Source organism: Panthera leo, chromosome D3 (genome assembly GCF_018350215.1).
Source record: "Panthera leo isolate Ple1 chromosome D3, P.leo_Ple1_pat1.1, whole genome shotgun sequence".
NCBI lineage: Eukaryota > Metazoa > Chordata > Mammalia > Carnivora > Felidae > Panthera > Panthera leo.
In genome coordinates this window covers 64369072-64383696 of record NC_056690.1, presented here as the reverse complement: position 1 = coordinate 64383696, position 14625 = coordinate 64369072, and the positions used below count along the sequence as shown (strand labels likewise).

General features: G+C 39.8%; 1 long non-coding RNA gene across 1 annotated transcript in view; it reads right to left on the bottom strand.

The window, feature by feature from the left end:
• Positions 1-11071, bottom strand: part of LOC122204105 — a 54857-nt gene extending 43786 nt beyond the window's left edge. The window contains exon 1 of the long non-coding RNA XR_006195495.1: positions 10841-11071. This is a non-coding gene — a long non-coding RNA (uncharacterized LOC122204105). The remainder of the gene's footprint in view (positions 1-10840) is intronic.
• Between the last annotated feature and the right edge of the window lie 3554 nt (positions 11072-14625).

Genomic DNA, 14625 nt, shown 5'->3' with positions numbered 1-14625 from the left:
TACTATGTGTTACATAAAGATCCAAGAGGAAACCTAAGACTCTGCCCTATTCATGGAGGCAAGGTCTATACTTCAGAAAATGCTAGGACCTGGGGCAAGCTGAACCCCAGTAATGACACACTGAGTTCAGTGGAGGGATAATGGACTGAATTTGGGAGTTCAGAAGGTGCACAGAGCTGATAATGTTGAAGATGTTCTGAGGAATGTCAAGGTTTAAATTAGCAGAGTGGAGGAGAGGACAATATCATTGGTGGGAAACACAAGGGGACAGAGGACAGAGCTAGGCAAATCAGATTAACAAGATCTGTAAGAAGACTGTTCTGGCTGGAATAGAGAGTTGGTCTTGGGAGGTAATGAAAGATAAGGCAGAAGAATATTTTACGATAGACTATGGACCACCATTCCTGCCAAGATGAGAAACCAGGACTTGTGTTGTTAGCACTGATGTGTGAGCAAGGGATAGGGTTTCAGAGATGGAACATAGAGTCAGAAACATTTGAGTCTGACTTTTGGCATATAAAGCCACCACCTGCAGGACCTGGGCAAGTTACTTGATTTCTCTGTGTCTTGATTTCCTCCAAAGTAAAACTGAATTAATAAAATCTCCTAAGTCTGTTATGCAAGTTAAATAGTTCCTATAACAGAATAGGTGGCTGAAAACAACTTTTATTTGTTTATTTATTTTTTTTGGCTGTTGGGTTTTTAGTATTGGTTTTATTTTTGTTTGTTTTCAAATAGCAGTCATGTTGATGCATAATTACTTTTCTTCTTAGCTCTTAGTAATTATCCAAGTCAGAATACTCCTTAAAACAATATATCTTTTTCTACCGATTCTCATTGTTCTATTAGTTTTTGGAGCCAACATATTCTTCCTGATTATGGGATCACAGGCTTTGAATTTCCATTTATCTCTAGTCAGATCTTCTTCACATTTTGGGAGGTACCTCTGTCACTGCCTTTGTGGTGTTTTTAGAAACTAAAAGCCATAGAATAAAACTTTATAATGAATAAAGGAAAGAAACACACAAATAATTTTATTTTTATACTTAAAGAGAACAGAGAATTTGATGAGTAGATAAAATCAGCAACTTTAAAAGAGTTTCTTCCCCTTCAACAGAAATATTCCTCTCATTGACCTCCTATGGTGCCTGAAATTCTACCATATGCTCTTTTCCTTAAAGAGCCATGGACCCAGCAGGAACATATTGATACAATGATGGCTTCCACTGCATTATATTCCCTGGGAGGGGTAACGCATTAACCAGCCAGCACACCAAAAGGGTGCATGCATATCATCTAATCTCATATTGGTCACACTATCTACTATTCTCCTTTAATATCGTGGAGATACTTCAAAAGTGGCAAGGATCAAAATAAGCATAATAGCAAATATCTGTAGTACTTTCTATATGTCAGGTAAATGAAATTCTCAAGCTAGTTTTTGGAAACAGTTACTATCATTACCCTCACTTTACAGTTGAAGAAACCAAGGAGGAGAGAGAGATGCTTAACTTCCAAAGAGTAGGTCACAGGGCTGGGATTTGAACTCAGGCCTTTCAGCTCCAAGGGTGATGCTTAACCATTGTACTACACTGTCTTGCTTTGTATAATGGTTGTTATTTCCTATTCCATGGTTAATAATGGGACTTTTTAGGGAGACATGAGGGAAATACAAGTAGGTCTGATGACAGAATTTTTTGCATCTATAGTAAAAGGTTTTGGTTGTGCACATGTATGGCACCTCCACCTCCTCCCACTTTCGGGATGGGAGCTGCTATGCCCTGGCAACTTCGCCTCTGAAGGGCTTTGTAAGGCTGTCAAGGCTATAGTCTCATCATGGGAAATTAAAGAAGTTGGCTTCTTATGCATGGCATTGTTCCAAACTTTAAAAACTAAACGGCAAAGGGTATTTTCTTGAAGTTTTTACACTATACATCTGAGCTCTCTGCAGCCCTCTATAGCCTAAATCTTTGCCAGCAATGAAAAACATGCTCCCTGTGAAAGTAATTAAACAAGGAGACCATTAGACTGAGGTGTCTCCAATACCCTGGTAGCTTACATAAATAAACCAAAATAGAAGCCAGACTCAATTCCTATAAATGCCTTAAAGTTAAGAAATCTAAATTAATGATAAACAGACAACTAGACTTTCCCAAATAAAGCAACAGCTTAAGCTATAGCCAATCAAATAACTTCTTTGTTTGGCTTCTACACCTGTTCGATAAAAGCCTTTTCTTTAGCTCCTGCAGGTGGAGCACTCCTAATCATATTTGGTTTGGCACTGCCTGACTGGAATAGATGTTTGCTTAAAAAACGCTCCAAAACTTTAATGTACCTCAGTTTACCTTTTAACAGTCACATTGTACTAAATCTTCTGGAAGCATAGTTTTTTTTCAGTAGATATCTGGACAGAGGCTCTAATATAGAAGAAAATCAAGTGTCCCACATCACTCATGTTTACCTTGAGGAAATAGAATGCAAGATAGGAGAGCTTTGACAGGGGAAGAGGCTGAAAGACTGATGTCCAAAAGAACATGACAGCCCAGAATATTTATGGAATAGGGCACTTAACGCAGAAAGGGCTCCGAAGACAAATGGAGAGGCTCTAACATATGGAGGAACTGAAGAGTCTGGGTACATGCTATCTGAAAGCTTAACAACCCCACGATTGTATGTCAATAATTGCTGATGGTTATATTTTCCAAAGATGACCACAATAATATCTCCCATTACTCACTTTATTCTGCAGTATGATACTGTTGCTCCTCCATGAAGAGCCAGAGTTTACTTCTTCATCCCCTTGAATCTGGGTGAGGTGGGGCCAGTGACCGTTGTCCAATAGAATATTGTGGTAGTAACAGTGAGAACCTAGTGATCATGTTGAGGAGCCCAATGTGCATGTATAGGGACTCCTGTAGACATCCCTGGCTCCCAGCTAAAAGTCAGCAGCAAGTCCAGCCATGTAAGTGATAGATCTTGATATTCTAGACCAGTCCATCCTTCTAATAACTCCAGCCCCAGCTATTGTGTGACTGCAACCACATATAAGGCCCTGAGCAAGAACTGTCCAGCTGAGCTCAGACAACCCACAGAACCAAAGAGATAATAAACAGTTATTCTAAGCTGCTAAATTTTGAGGTGGCTTGTTGCATAGAAATAAACCAAAACAATAATGCAACTGAAGGGGACATACCAATGCTACTCAAAGAGTTCTTACTATCTAAGAACTAAGCAGAGACTATTCTCGGGTATTGATACATCAGCATATGGCATTTATGGAGCCTGCACTAGTCATACTTCTCCCTTGATTGAGACGCTATGCCTTCACTCCAATGAAGACCACTTTCTCACTTAGCATAGGAAGAAATTATCTTCTTTATGAAATTTTTGGTTTTGTTCTTCTAAATCCATGTGTCACAGATTCATGCTGCGTATCTTCAGTCTCTAGGTTCCACCGTAACTCCTGGGAGAAGCACTTCCTCCTTGAACCCACCACAGTAGCAATGAAGGCCTATCAGGAGATGGGGAGTAATGGCCTGAAGAGCATTTGAAACTCAACCAAGAGGCCAAGAATTCCATTTTCCATATTTTATGCTTCATTTCATTTTTCATGAAGAAGATAAAAATAAACATAGCATTGACCAAAATAATAACTCCTGAGCCAGTAAATTATCTGTGAGTTTCTCTATTTGCACCTTTATCTTCCAAATTCCTTTCAAGTCTTCTGCAGGTGTGCCATGAAAATTCAAACTAGGAGTTTCTGAAATGCAGGGCTAAGTACTATTGTATTTAGGCCATTGGTTATTATCCATGAAGTTATGCTTCTTCCACTCCCTACCTATTCTTCTATGGTTTTGATGTGGCCGCTCACAGCTTGCTATCTGTGTTCTCATTTCTCAGCCGCCTTCTAAGCATGTCTGATAATTTCACTTGTTTAGTTCAATTTGTATGTATTTGATCTTTTCCTTCTTTGATTAAATGCCAGTGGTAATTCGGTTAGTAGCACAAACACATTAGTGCTACAATAAGCTAAGGCCAAAAGCACAGGATATTTTCCCCAGCTTCTTAAACTGCCATTTCTAGATATTATTTTGGGCAAGATCTCACTGTAATTCTAAGATTGCTTTTCTTATTAAAATATAAAAATGTGACCTATAGGGAGAGATAATAAATCCTTTCTGGAAGTCATCTATTAATGGAATTCAAAGTGTCCCTAGATATCATATCCTAAGGTGGCTAAGTAAATCACATCACTTAGATATGTAAGACACTTTAAAAATGATCTCCTTGAGGGGCACCTGAGTGGCACAGTTTGTTAAGTGTCAGACTCTTGATTTCAGGTCAGTTCATGAAATTGAGCCCTGCTTTGGGCTCTGTGCTGACCATATGGAGCCTGCTTGGGATTCTGTCTCTCCTCCTCTCTCTCTGCCCCTTGCCTGCTCACACTCTCAATCTCTCTTTCTCTCTCTCTCCCTCCCTCTCTCTCAAAATAAATAAACTTAAAAAAAATATCTACTTGAGTATACTCTGTTTTAAAAAGTACATGGTTGAGTGGTCCAGGGGATAGAGAGCCCTGAGAAGAGCTTTATTTAGGCATGGTGATTCAAAGCAGAGATGGACTGTGACAGTCAAAAGACATGGAAGTGTGGCTACTGTGATAGACCAAGCCTAGAATGAATACAGTTCAGGAAGTCAGGCAGGGAACTGGCTGGTAATTTCCTAGTAGACAAGGCAGGCATGGGGAGACTGAGTGGACTGGGGTTGGGTAGGTGGAACTTAACAGCTGTGTAATCAATAAATCCCTACTGCCTCTCTGCTGTGGTGAAGATGTGAACCTATGCTCAATGGCCCTGAAAGAGACTGTCCTTTTTATTAAAAGCTGATTTTTGAGGAAAGGATCCAAGTCTTCTCATATACAACATCATTCAGTGTCTGTTTCCACCAAGAAGAGCATCTGCTCCACGCAGCTGAGAGGGTTTGGAGGGTGTATTTCTGTCTTGACATAACTTTTCATATTTGATTTTTTAACCTCTTCATGTGACCTGCTTTTCTTCATAATAAGTTGCTTCAAAAACCAAATTAGGACATTAAAAGACATCTCATAAAATCCATACAGATCTTTAACTCCAAAGCTAAATCTAAAAATTAGATTGCCTGGGTGCCTGGGAGGCTCAGTCAGTTGAGCATCCAATTTTGGCTCAGGTTATAATCTCACAGTTTGTGAGTTTGAACCCTACATCGGGCTCACTGCTGTCAGTACAAAGACCACTTTATATCCTCTGTCCTCCTCTCTCTCTGCCCCCCCCTTCTAAATAAACATTTAAAAAATTATATTCTCAGTAAATTGCTTTTCCTATGGCATAATATAGTTTTATTTTGTTGCATCTGCGTGTTTCTTTCATTCACCAATTTACTTATTCTTGTAATTTGCTCAGAAAATGATTATAAAATATCTAATATGTCCTATGCACTCTTTTATACTTTAGGACACTCAACTGAATAACACAAATTTCATCTATACTTATACACTGATCGGAGACAAAGAAATAGTAACAATAGAGGGTAAGGGTGACGGAAGCACAATGCCCAATGTTATGGGAACATAAAGGAGGTGTACCTAACTCTTCCTGCAAGAGTCCTCGTTTCTAGGAGGATCCACTGAAAAAAAAATTTAAGGAATCTCCCAGGTTGAGAGACATGTTCCCCAAACGGGGTGCATTCTAGAAAAAGAAATGGAAAAATAAATTGCACAGTGCATATGGGGTTTAGTATGGCAAGGGGCAAAGCCCCAAGGTGGAGTTCAAGCTCCATTTAGGCTGATCCCTGGTCTACCACTTGCTTGCTGTGCAAACTTAAATAAGCCTCTGATATCTCTATGTATCACTTTCCTCATCTGGCAATAACATCTGGCAATAATAATGATATCTCCCTCATAAGGTTGTTTAGCAGATTAAAAAAGATAGTTCATGTCAAGTGCTCAGAAAAGTGCATGACTCCATAAATGCTAGCTATTTTTATGGCTGAAATTAAGGGTCTGATTGGTAAAGAGACAGGGAATGAAACTGAAAGTTAGGAAGAAATAGAACATAAACTTTTCAGACTGTGGTATGAAGTTTGGATTTTATTTGTATCCAAAAGCATGCCTTGGAAATGCTTTTAAGTAGGATGATGGCCTGATTAAATACCCATCTATAGAAAGGTTTCTTGATGGGGATAAATAGGTAGAAAGACCAATTATGAGAGCCCTGCAGTAATGCAAGTCAGATGAATACTTAAACTAGAGACAAGGAAAGTGAAAGAGGAGTGTGAATAGATATAAAAGATTATAAAGACGACCTAGATCATCTAGGGACTATAGTTTGCATAATAAATAGCCTAAAATAAGTGGTATTCTTTTGTTTGCAGAACTATGTGGATGGTAATGACATTCATCAAAAAAGAAAATTCAGGAAAAGACCAACTTGAAAACAATATGATTAGTTGGTTTTCAGACATGATGGGCCTGAGGTACTTATGGGCTATCAAGGTGGACAGCTATAAACAGATGTCAGGGGTTGAATATTTATTCAACAGAATTAGTAATCCTGAGCTCAAGTATAGTTAAGCTATAGAAAATATGAAATAATAAAACTAGAATTTACTGAGTACTTATTATAAGCTAGGACATAAAGTAATCTCTTTGCATAGATAATCCTACATTTCATACACAAGCCAAGACAAGTGCTGTATGTTTTCCATTCAACAACACATAAGGGACGTGTCTTTAAAAGTACAAGTAACTTGCCAAAGTCACACACCTAACAAGTGGGGAATAGAAATGCATCAATTACTATTAGATTCTTGTGACAGATTCCTCAACATACTACTGGGTTAAATAAAGAGAATGTATTTCCTTTTCCTTTCAAATAAATATAGAGGGACTGAGTTTCCTTCTAATTTATTTCCCTGTAATACTTAGCATTTGGCTCCCTTATCAAATCCATCATGTCTGTATTCTAACCAGCAGAAAAGATGAAAGAAGGAACTAATGTATGCCACCCTGCTTTAAAGACACTCTCCACAAGTTGGACACAACACTTCTGCTTCCAACCCATTGGCAGTACTTCAGTCACATGACATGCCTAGGTGCATGGAAAGCAGAGAAATGCATCATGTATATATATATATACACACATACATATATATATACATACATATATATATACACACATTTTTTTTTTCTTGAGAAGCTATTGCCCACATAAAAATTGGAGTTTCCAATGGTGAGTAAGTATTAGAGGATAGATACTGAAATAAAACTGACAGTCTCTACTACAGGGATCAACTACAACAAAATGCAAAGTTCAGAAAACCTAACTGAAGGTATCAGTTGTATTTCTGGGGTAGCTCAGTATTAAATGGAAGCTGGAGAAAACGAGTCCAAGAAGCATGCTGACTAGGATAGGTCTGAGATCTACCATCATTATCATCATGAATCCATTGATTGGATGGGTATCGAGGCATAATAGTAGTAGAACACACTAGACTATTAATATTCCTGATAAGAATTTGGTGCACATCATGCAAACAATTCTTCTGAAGAGAAGTATGGAGAAATCTGGAGAGGAATTAGAACTAGGTATAAGTTAAAACATCAATTCAGTTTAACTCTCATTTTAAGGACAGACTACTCATAAGCCAGGCATAATGAAAAGGTGATCATTTCCTTATCAAATGTTTATTCAAATCATAAAAAGTTTTAATATTTATTTTTTGAGAGAATGCAAGTGGGGGAGGGGCAGAGAGAGGGGGACAGAGGATCTGAAGTGGGCTCTGTGCTGACAGGCTTACAGCAGGGAGCTTGATGTGGGGCTGGAACTCAACGAACTGCCAGATCATGACCTGAGCTGCAGTCGGGATGCTCAACCAACTGAGCCACCCAGGTGCCCCATAAAAAGGTTTACCTCAGGGTTTCTATGAATAGTGAACTTCCCTAGTGCACATAAAAAGAACCCAGTTTAAAGATGCTAAATTCACAGGCAATTTTCAGAAACATTTATGGGGCATGTAAGATGTACCTAAATCTCGGGCATAGAAAGAAATGAGATTAAGTGCAAAAAGAATCACTGCAGATGAATATTTAGATTTGAAGAGGTGGAACAAGTGTTTCTAAAGGAGCTCCCTTGGGGAGACAGGTTTTCATGGAAGGCACTTACCTTGAATAGTGTCTCAATAGAATACCTAAACAGAATCCTCAAATATATTGACTTCTGTGTCCTGAATGTTCTTGGTTCTAAGTTGAAACTACTTTTCAAGTGTCTCTACATAATTTTGGAAAAGAAAAAAAGTTTGGGAATGATGAAGATGTCTTAGCAATTGCCTCACATATCTAATATGGAAGAGGGCAATAGAGAGACTATCTAGGTCATACTGTTTATCAGGTATACATACCATTCACCCAGAAAGATTTACAAATTCAAATACAATCAGGGATTCAATAATAGTTATTGAATCCTTGGAATGCATACACCCACCTGGCCCTTATAAGTCAAACACAGTGCAGCATCCCTCTGGTGCCTTTTCCCCAAAGATGACCTGCTCTCATCCTTGGTCTGATTTGATTCTATGATTAGAATTTTTGCTGAAATCTAGGAACATCTGTTTACTACAGAATTCTCGCCCAATCCCTCAATCCTGTCCTTCATATCTATCCTTTTTGGTTTGGGAAAGCCTGAAATTTCACCATTAGAAAGATATTGTTTTAGCTTAAACTCAATAGGACATTTTTACCTTTGTTATACAAAGGTTTCTCTTAAGAGAACACAGAAATCTTGCCCTGTATTTACATCTCAAGTATCAAAGGAAGAGCTAAAGTACTTGAAACTGATGGATAAAGAATACAGAAATTCAAATTGTAAGTATATATCTACTTCCTTGTTTTCATACTGTATCTGGTATTCAGAGAACAACCCCCAAATAGTTTAAGAGCCTCTTCAATAGAGGAGGCAATTTCTTAGCAGGTACATGAAATGTTTGGTTAAATAGTCCTTTTCATTTTTTCATCTCTGGTAATAATGGAAGTTGTAAATATTTGGCTTCAGTCAGATTGTCCTCACTGGTTCTGAATAAGGCTGGTACTTTTTTGCCTCTTTGTCTTTACTAATGCTATTTCCTACCTGGACGGCCCTCGATATTTCTTTCTTTCATGTTTCAACTATGCTTTTATTAAAGTAAACTACACATAATTTCGTAAGTATACGGCTCCATAAATTTTCACTAAAGGATCACACCTATGTAACCACTTCCAAGATTAAAAAAGTAGATCATTAAAGTACTCTAGAAACTTCTCTGGTGTTCTTATATGGAATACAAAAAGAACTTTTCCTTTACCCTCTTAGTTTATATTATTGGAGACTGCAAATTAAATTTACAAAAGAAAGATTGACCATTTTCCCTCCTGTGTGTTCTAAACAACACCCAAGGCTATTGCCAAATGAATCTGGGGCCATCCACTGGAGTTTCCAAATGGTGAGAAACTGGCTAATTGATTATATATCCCCCTCCCTCCACGTGAGGGTTCTAAACATGCCTTGGTTTGTGAGGACACTGCATCTGGCTTAACACAAGCTTTTCCTTGTTGCCACATAAACCAGGCCACCACCATTTAGAGGATTAGAGAAACTTAGTACCATGTAGACATACCTTAGTTGAATAGTCATCAGGGTCACATTTTAAGGGTCATGATGTGTAAGGCGGGGCAAAAGAACATAGCCTTGAATGAAGGTTCCATCCCCCCCCCTTTAACCTATAGGCAACAGGGTTGGTTGAAGGGAAGGAAGGAATATTACAGCAGTGTATTAAATTACTACAGGCAAAACCATTTTGGCCAGGTGGACTAAGGTACCGTCTCAGGATTTAACACATTTGAATGATCATGAATATGTATGCACCCTTAGCTTAAAACTTCCCGTTTTGTTGTTCAAGGAGACACTGCTTTGGGAAATACACACAGCGTTCTCTTGTTGCAAACAAAACCCTTCCTTTTCCTATTTTTGGCTTGGTTATGTCTTTTGGCTCCACACCCAGCAAGAGGCAAATCCAGTTTCAGGTAATACAGTCATGCAGCTTAGCCCTGGTTAGCACTCACGCACTCCTATGTTTGCAACACAAAAACCACTCTAAACAAACCCATTGTACCTGGGATATGGGATGGATATCACTGTAACTGTACGGTCTTTCTGTCCACGTTAAGGGGGGCAGACCGGTGTGACACTGACTGGTCACACCACCTAGGCATTTACTGGGTAGCCCCCAAATAGGACCAGGTGGTTGCGTGTCACAAACTTTTGACTGTGGCTTCCACCTGGGTGGCTTGACCACTGCACCCTGATTTTTTCTGGGCACAGGAGAGAATTGGCCCACAGTAAGGAAAGTTGCCAACCTCCCTCTCCTCAAAGCTAGCCGGTAGCTCTGTTTTCCACTGTGATCATTTGGCCGCCATCTTTGTTCTATCAGCCCGGAGGCTGTCACAGTACACTTCAAAGCCCTTACTAAGGTAACCCCCACAAGCCTTCAATGACAGCTGACAAAGCCTGTCCTCATCAAATCCTGGGATGTCTCTAACAGAGAAAGCTGTCGTCCGAAATGGGATGGCCTTGGACTCTATCACTGCCTCACAAGGAGGCACCTGTGCCACTGGCGGCAGGAAACTGTGTTCACACTCCAGCAGTCGGCTAACGTACCTCATAAAATCCCATGAGGATTCAGGTGACCATCCTGAGTAATCCTACCCCAGCCCAGGGGGCTTAATGAATCAGTGGTTTTAATCATGAGGCTCTTGGTGAAGAAAACTGTTACTTACTTTGGGAATCATTCTCTGGATCCCGTTTTCTCCTGCGTGAGCCTCGATTGCTGCCCTGGCGGACGCCTCAGGTGCAGCTGTGTAGCAGCCGAAGGAACCACCTCCATCCGGGGGGAACCTTGCTCAGCCCCGGGCATGAGGAGCAGGGCGTGATTGGACTACGAGAGGGTCACGGGGGCTGGAGAGCCGGAGGAGGTCCCGGAGGGGACGCGACTGGCTGACCCGGGATCTGGACCCTTGCAAGCAGAGGCTCCTCACCTCCTCACCCTCTCCCGGAGGTCGGAATGCACGCTCTGCCCGCCGGCCCGCCGCGGAGCCATTTCCAGCGCGCAGGGAGCGAGCGCGTGGTGCTCAGATCCTCTGGACGCATGCGCGCAGTTACCCAGTCCTGCCTCGTGTGAGCGCCGAGACCCTGCGGTGAGGGGGTGTGTGTCCTGCGGTGCCTGGAGGAGCGAGTCTCCTGGGTGAGTACCGGGCTCCGGAAACCCGCCACCCGCTCCTGGTCTGCGGGCTCGTCCTCTCTCTAAGCCCTCCTTGCCCTCAAGGTATCGGGCCAGAACCAGTAGTAAGAGGGTCGATCCACTAGGGGTGGTTACTTGTGAGAAGGCGGGTGGGAACTGTGTGGTAAATAAGGGTTGATTGCTAAGGTAATGCAGATAAGAGTTGTTTTCCTTTCCCTGATAGGGGAGAAGAAATACCTTTATAAATGCAAATTTCTGTAACCTGTACAAAGGTTTTTAAGCATAAAGGAGGGCAGAGCGTTCTTCCGGTGTCTGCTGTTTCTCAGTTGCCTTTGGCTCAAAATAAGGCTTCTGTCAAAATGGCACATTCTGACCCCCTTCCTGCTCTTCCAATTGCTAGCAACCCCTTTCCCTGCCTCCTCCCAAGGATAATCACTAGCCTGACTTTCATCGTCATTGTTTCATTTCAGCTGGTTTTGAAATGTATATAAATATAAGCATACAATCCATGTGCTTTTGTGCTTCGGTTTTTCTCTCAGTATTATATTTTATTATGTTTATGATAATCCATGTTAATGGGTGTAGTTGTAGACCACCCATTCTCATGGCTTCATACCGTCTGTTTTGTAAGGGTACCACGACTATTTCTCAGGTCTGACGCTTAATAGGTATTAGGTAGTTTCCTGTATTGAAATAGTATACATGGTGCTGTTATGAAAATTATTGCATTTGTCATTTGATAAATATGTATGTATTTGTTAGGTATATACTCAGGAGTGAGGAATTGTTGAATTATGAGTCTAAACAAGTTCAGTAAATATTGACAGGTAGATGCAGTACATGAGTTCTGAATGTTCCATATACTTACAAATACTTGATATTTTCTTTTCTATTTTTTAATGTTTATTTATTTTGAGAGAGAGAGCACGCCGTGTGTGCACTGGAGGGGCAGAGAGAGAGGGAGAGAGAAAATCCCACACAGGCCCCACACTGCCAGCATGGAGCTTGAGGCAGGGCTTGATCTCAGGCACCATGAGATCATGCATGATCTGACCTGAAATTGAGCGTCAGACATTTAGTGAACCGAGCCACCCAGGCCCCCCAAACACTTGGCATTTTGTTAATTTTTAAAATTTTATCCATTCTGGTAAGTATTGAGTGGTATTAGCAGTGTACCTTGATTTGAATTTCTTTTATCAGTAAGGATGATAAGGGTCCTTTCATGGGTTTATTTACTATTTGGATATCCTCTTGTAAAATTCAACACTTTTGCTCATTTTACCAATAGGTTGTCTGTTACTGGTTTTGAGAGTTCTTTATATATTATGAATATGATTCCTTTATGTATATATGCATTCCAAATGCCTTCTCTTACTTTGCACATTGAATTTATACACTATAAATGGCATATGTTAATTTAAAAAAAAGTTTAATTTTAGGGGCGCCTGGGTGGCTCAGTTGGTCAAGCGTCCGACTTCGTCTCAGGTCATGATCTCACAGTTTGTGAGTTCGAGCCCTGCATCAGGCTCTGTGCTGACAGCTTGCTCAGAGCCTGGAGCCTGCTTCAGATTCTGTGTCTCCTTCTTTCTCTACTCCTTCCCCATTCATGCTCTGTCTCTCTCTCTCTCAAAAATAAATTAAAAAATTAAAAAAAAAATTTTTAAGTTTAATTTTTAAGTAGTTAAATTTATGAATTTTTTTCCTTTATGTCTACTGTGTTTTTTGTATGGTTTAATAATCTGCTACAGCCCTAGGCCATGAATTTTTTCTTTGTTTACTGCTCTTTAGAAGTTTTTACTTTTCTTTTTTAATAGCAGCTTTACTCAAATAAAATTCACATACCATGCAATCCACCCATTTAATGGTGTAATGGTATGATTAATTTTTTGTTTTTTAATTTAAAGGTTCATTTACATTTACTGTTTTTTAGTATATTAAGAGATATAGGCAACCATCACCACGGTCCATTTTAGAACATTTTTACCACTTCAAAAAGGAATCCCCTTCACTTGAGCTATTGCTCTTCTAACTCCTAATATCCCCAAGCCCTAAGTAACTACTAATTTACTTTCTGACTTTATAGATATGCCCTTTATGGACATTTAATAAAAATGGAATGAAATAATATACGTAATTTGTTATTGGCTTGTTTAGCATAAAGTCTTTAAGGTTCATTATCATACTTTTTTTTTTTTTAACGTTTATTTATTTTTGAGACAGAGAGAGACAGAGCATGAACGGGGGAGGGGCAGAGAGAGAGGGAGACACAGAATCGGAAGCAGGCTCCAGGCTCTGAGCCATCAGCCCAGAGCCTGACGCGGGGCTCGAACTCACGGACCGCGAGATCGTGACCTGAGCTGAAGTCGGACGCTTAACCGACTGAGCCACCCAGGCGCCCCTCATTATCATACTTTTTATGACAGAATAATGTTTGATTATATATTTTTTGTTTATCCATTCAGTCATTTGGTGGACATTTAGAAGTTTTTACTTTTTCATTTTACCTTTTATTTTTTTTTAATTTTTTTTTTAACATTTATTTATTTTTGAGACACACAGAGAGAGAGAGAGCATGAACGGGGGAGGGTCAGAGAGAGGGAGACACGGAATCTGAGACAGGCTCCAGGCTCTGAGCTGTCAGCACAGAGCCCGACGCGGGGCTTGAACTCACGGACCGCGAGATCATGACCTGAGCCGAAGTCGGCCGCTTAACCGACTGAGCCACCCAGGCGCCCCTACCTTTTATTTTTATATTTACCACTCATCTAGAATAGAATTAGGTAGTAATATAAAACGTAAATTCAGTATTCATTTTTTTCTTGTGGATACCGAATTGACAGGGTACTATTTATTGAAAAGGCCATTTCCCTCACTAAATAAAGGTGTTTGTTTGTTTGTTATCATGCATCAGGTCATTGTATATGTATGAGTCTGGATTCTGTATTCTGTTCTATTTGTGTATCTGACTCTGCTTGCACCAAGTCCACAGTGTCTTAATTACTATAGGGCAATAAGTCTCTCATAGCACAAATCTTTCACTTTTTTCCTTCTTAAGATTGCATAGACTTCTTTGTCCTTTACACCTCCATATGAGTATTTTGGGTCAGCTTGTCAATTTTGTTAAATAGGTGATGTGGATTAAGGAGTGCACTTGTGATGAACACTGGGTATTTTATGGTAAGTGTTGAATCACTATATTGTACACCCAAAATTGATATTACACTGTATGTTAACTAACTGGAATTTAAATAAAAACTAAAAACAAAAAAAAAAAAATGGCTACAAGTTTGATTCGAATTGCAATATATAGATTACTTTGTAAAA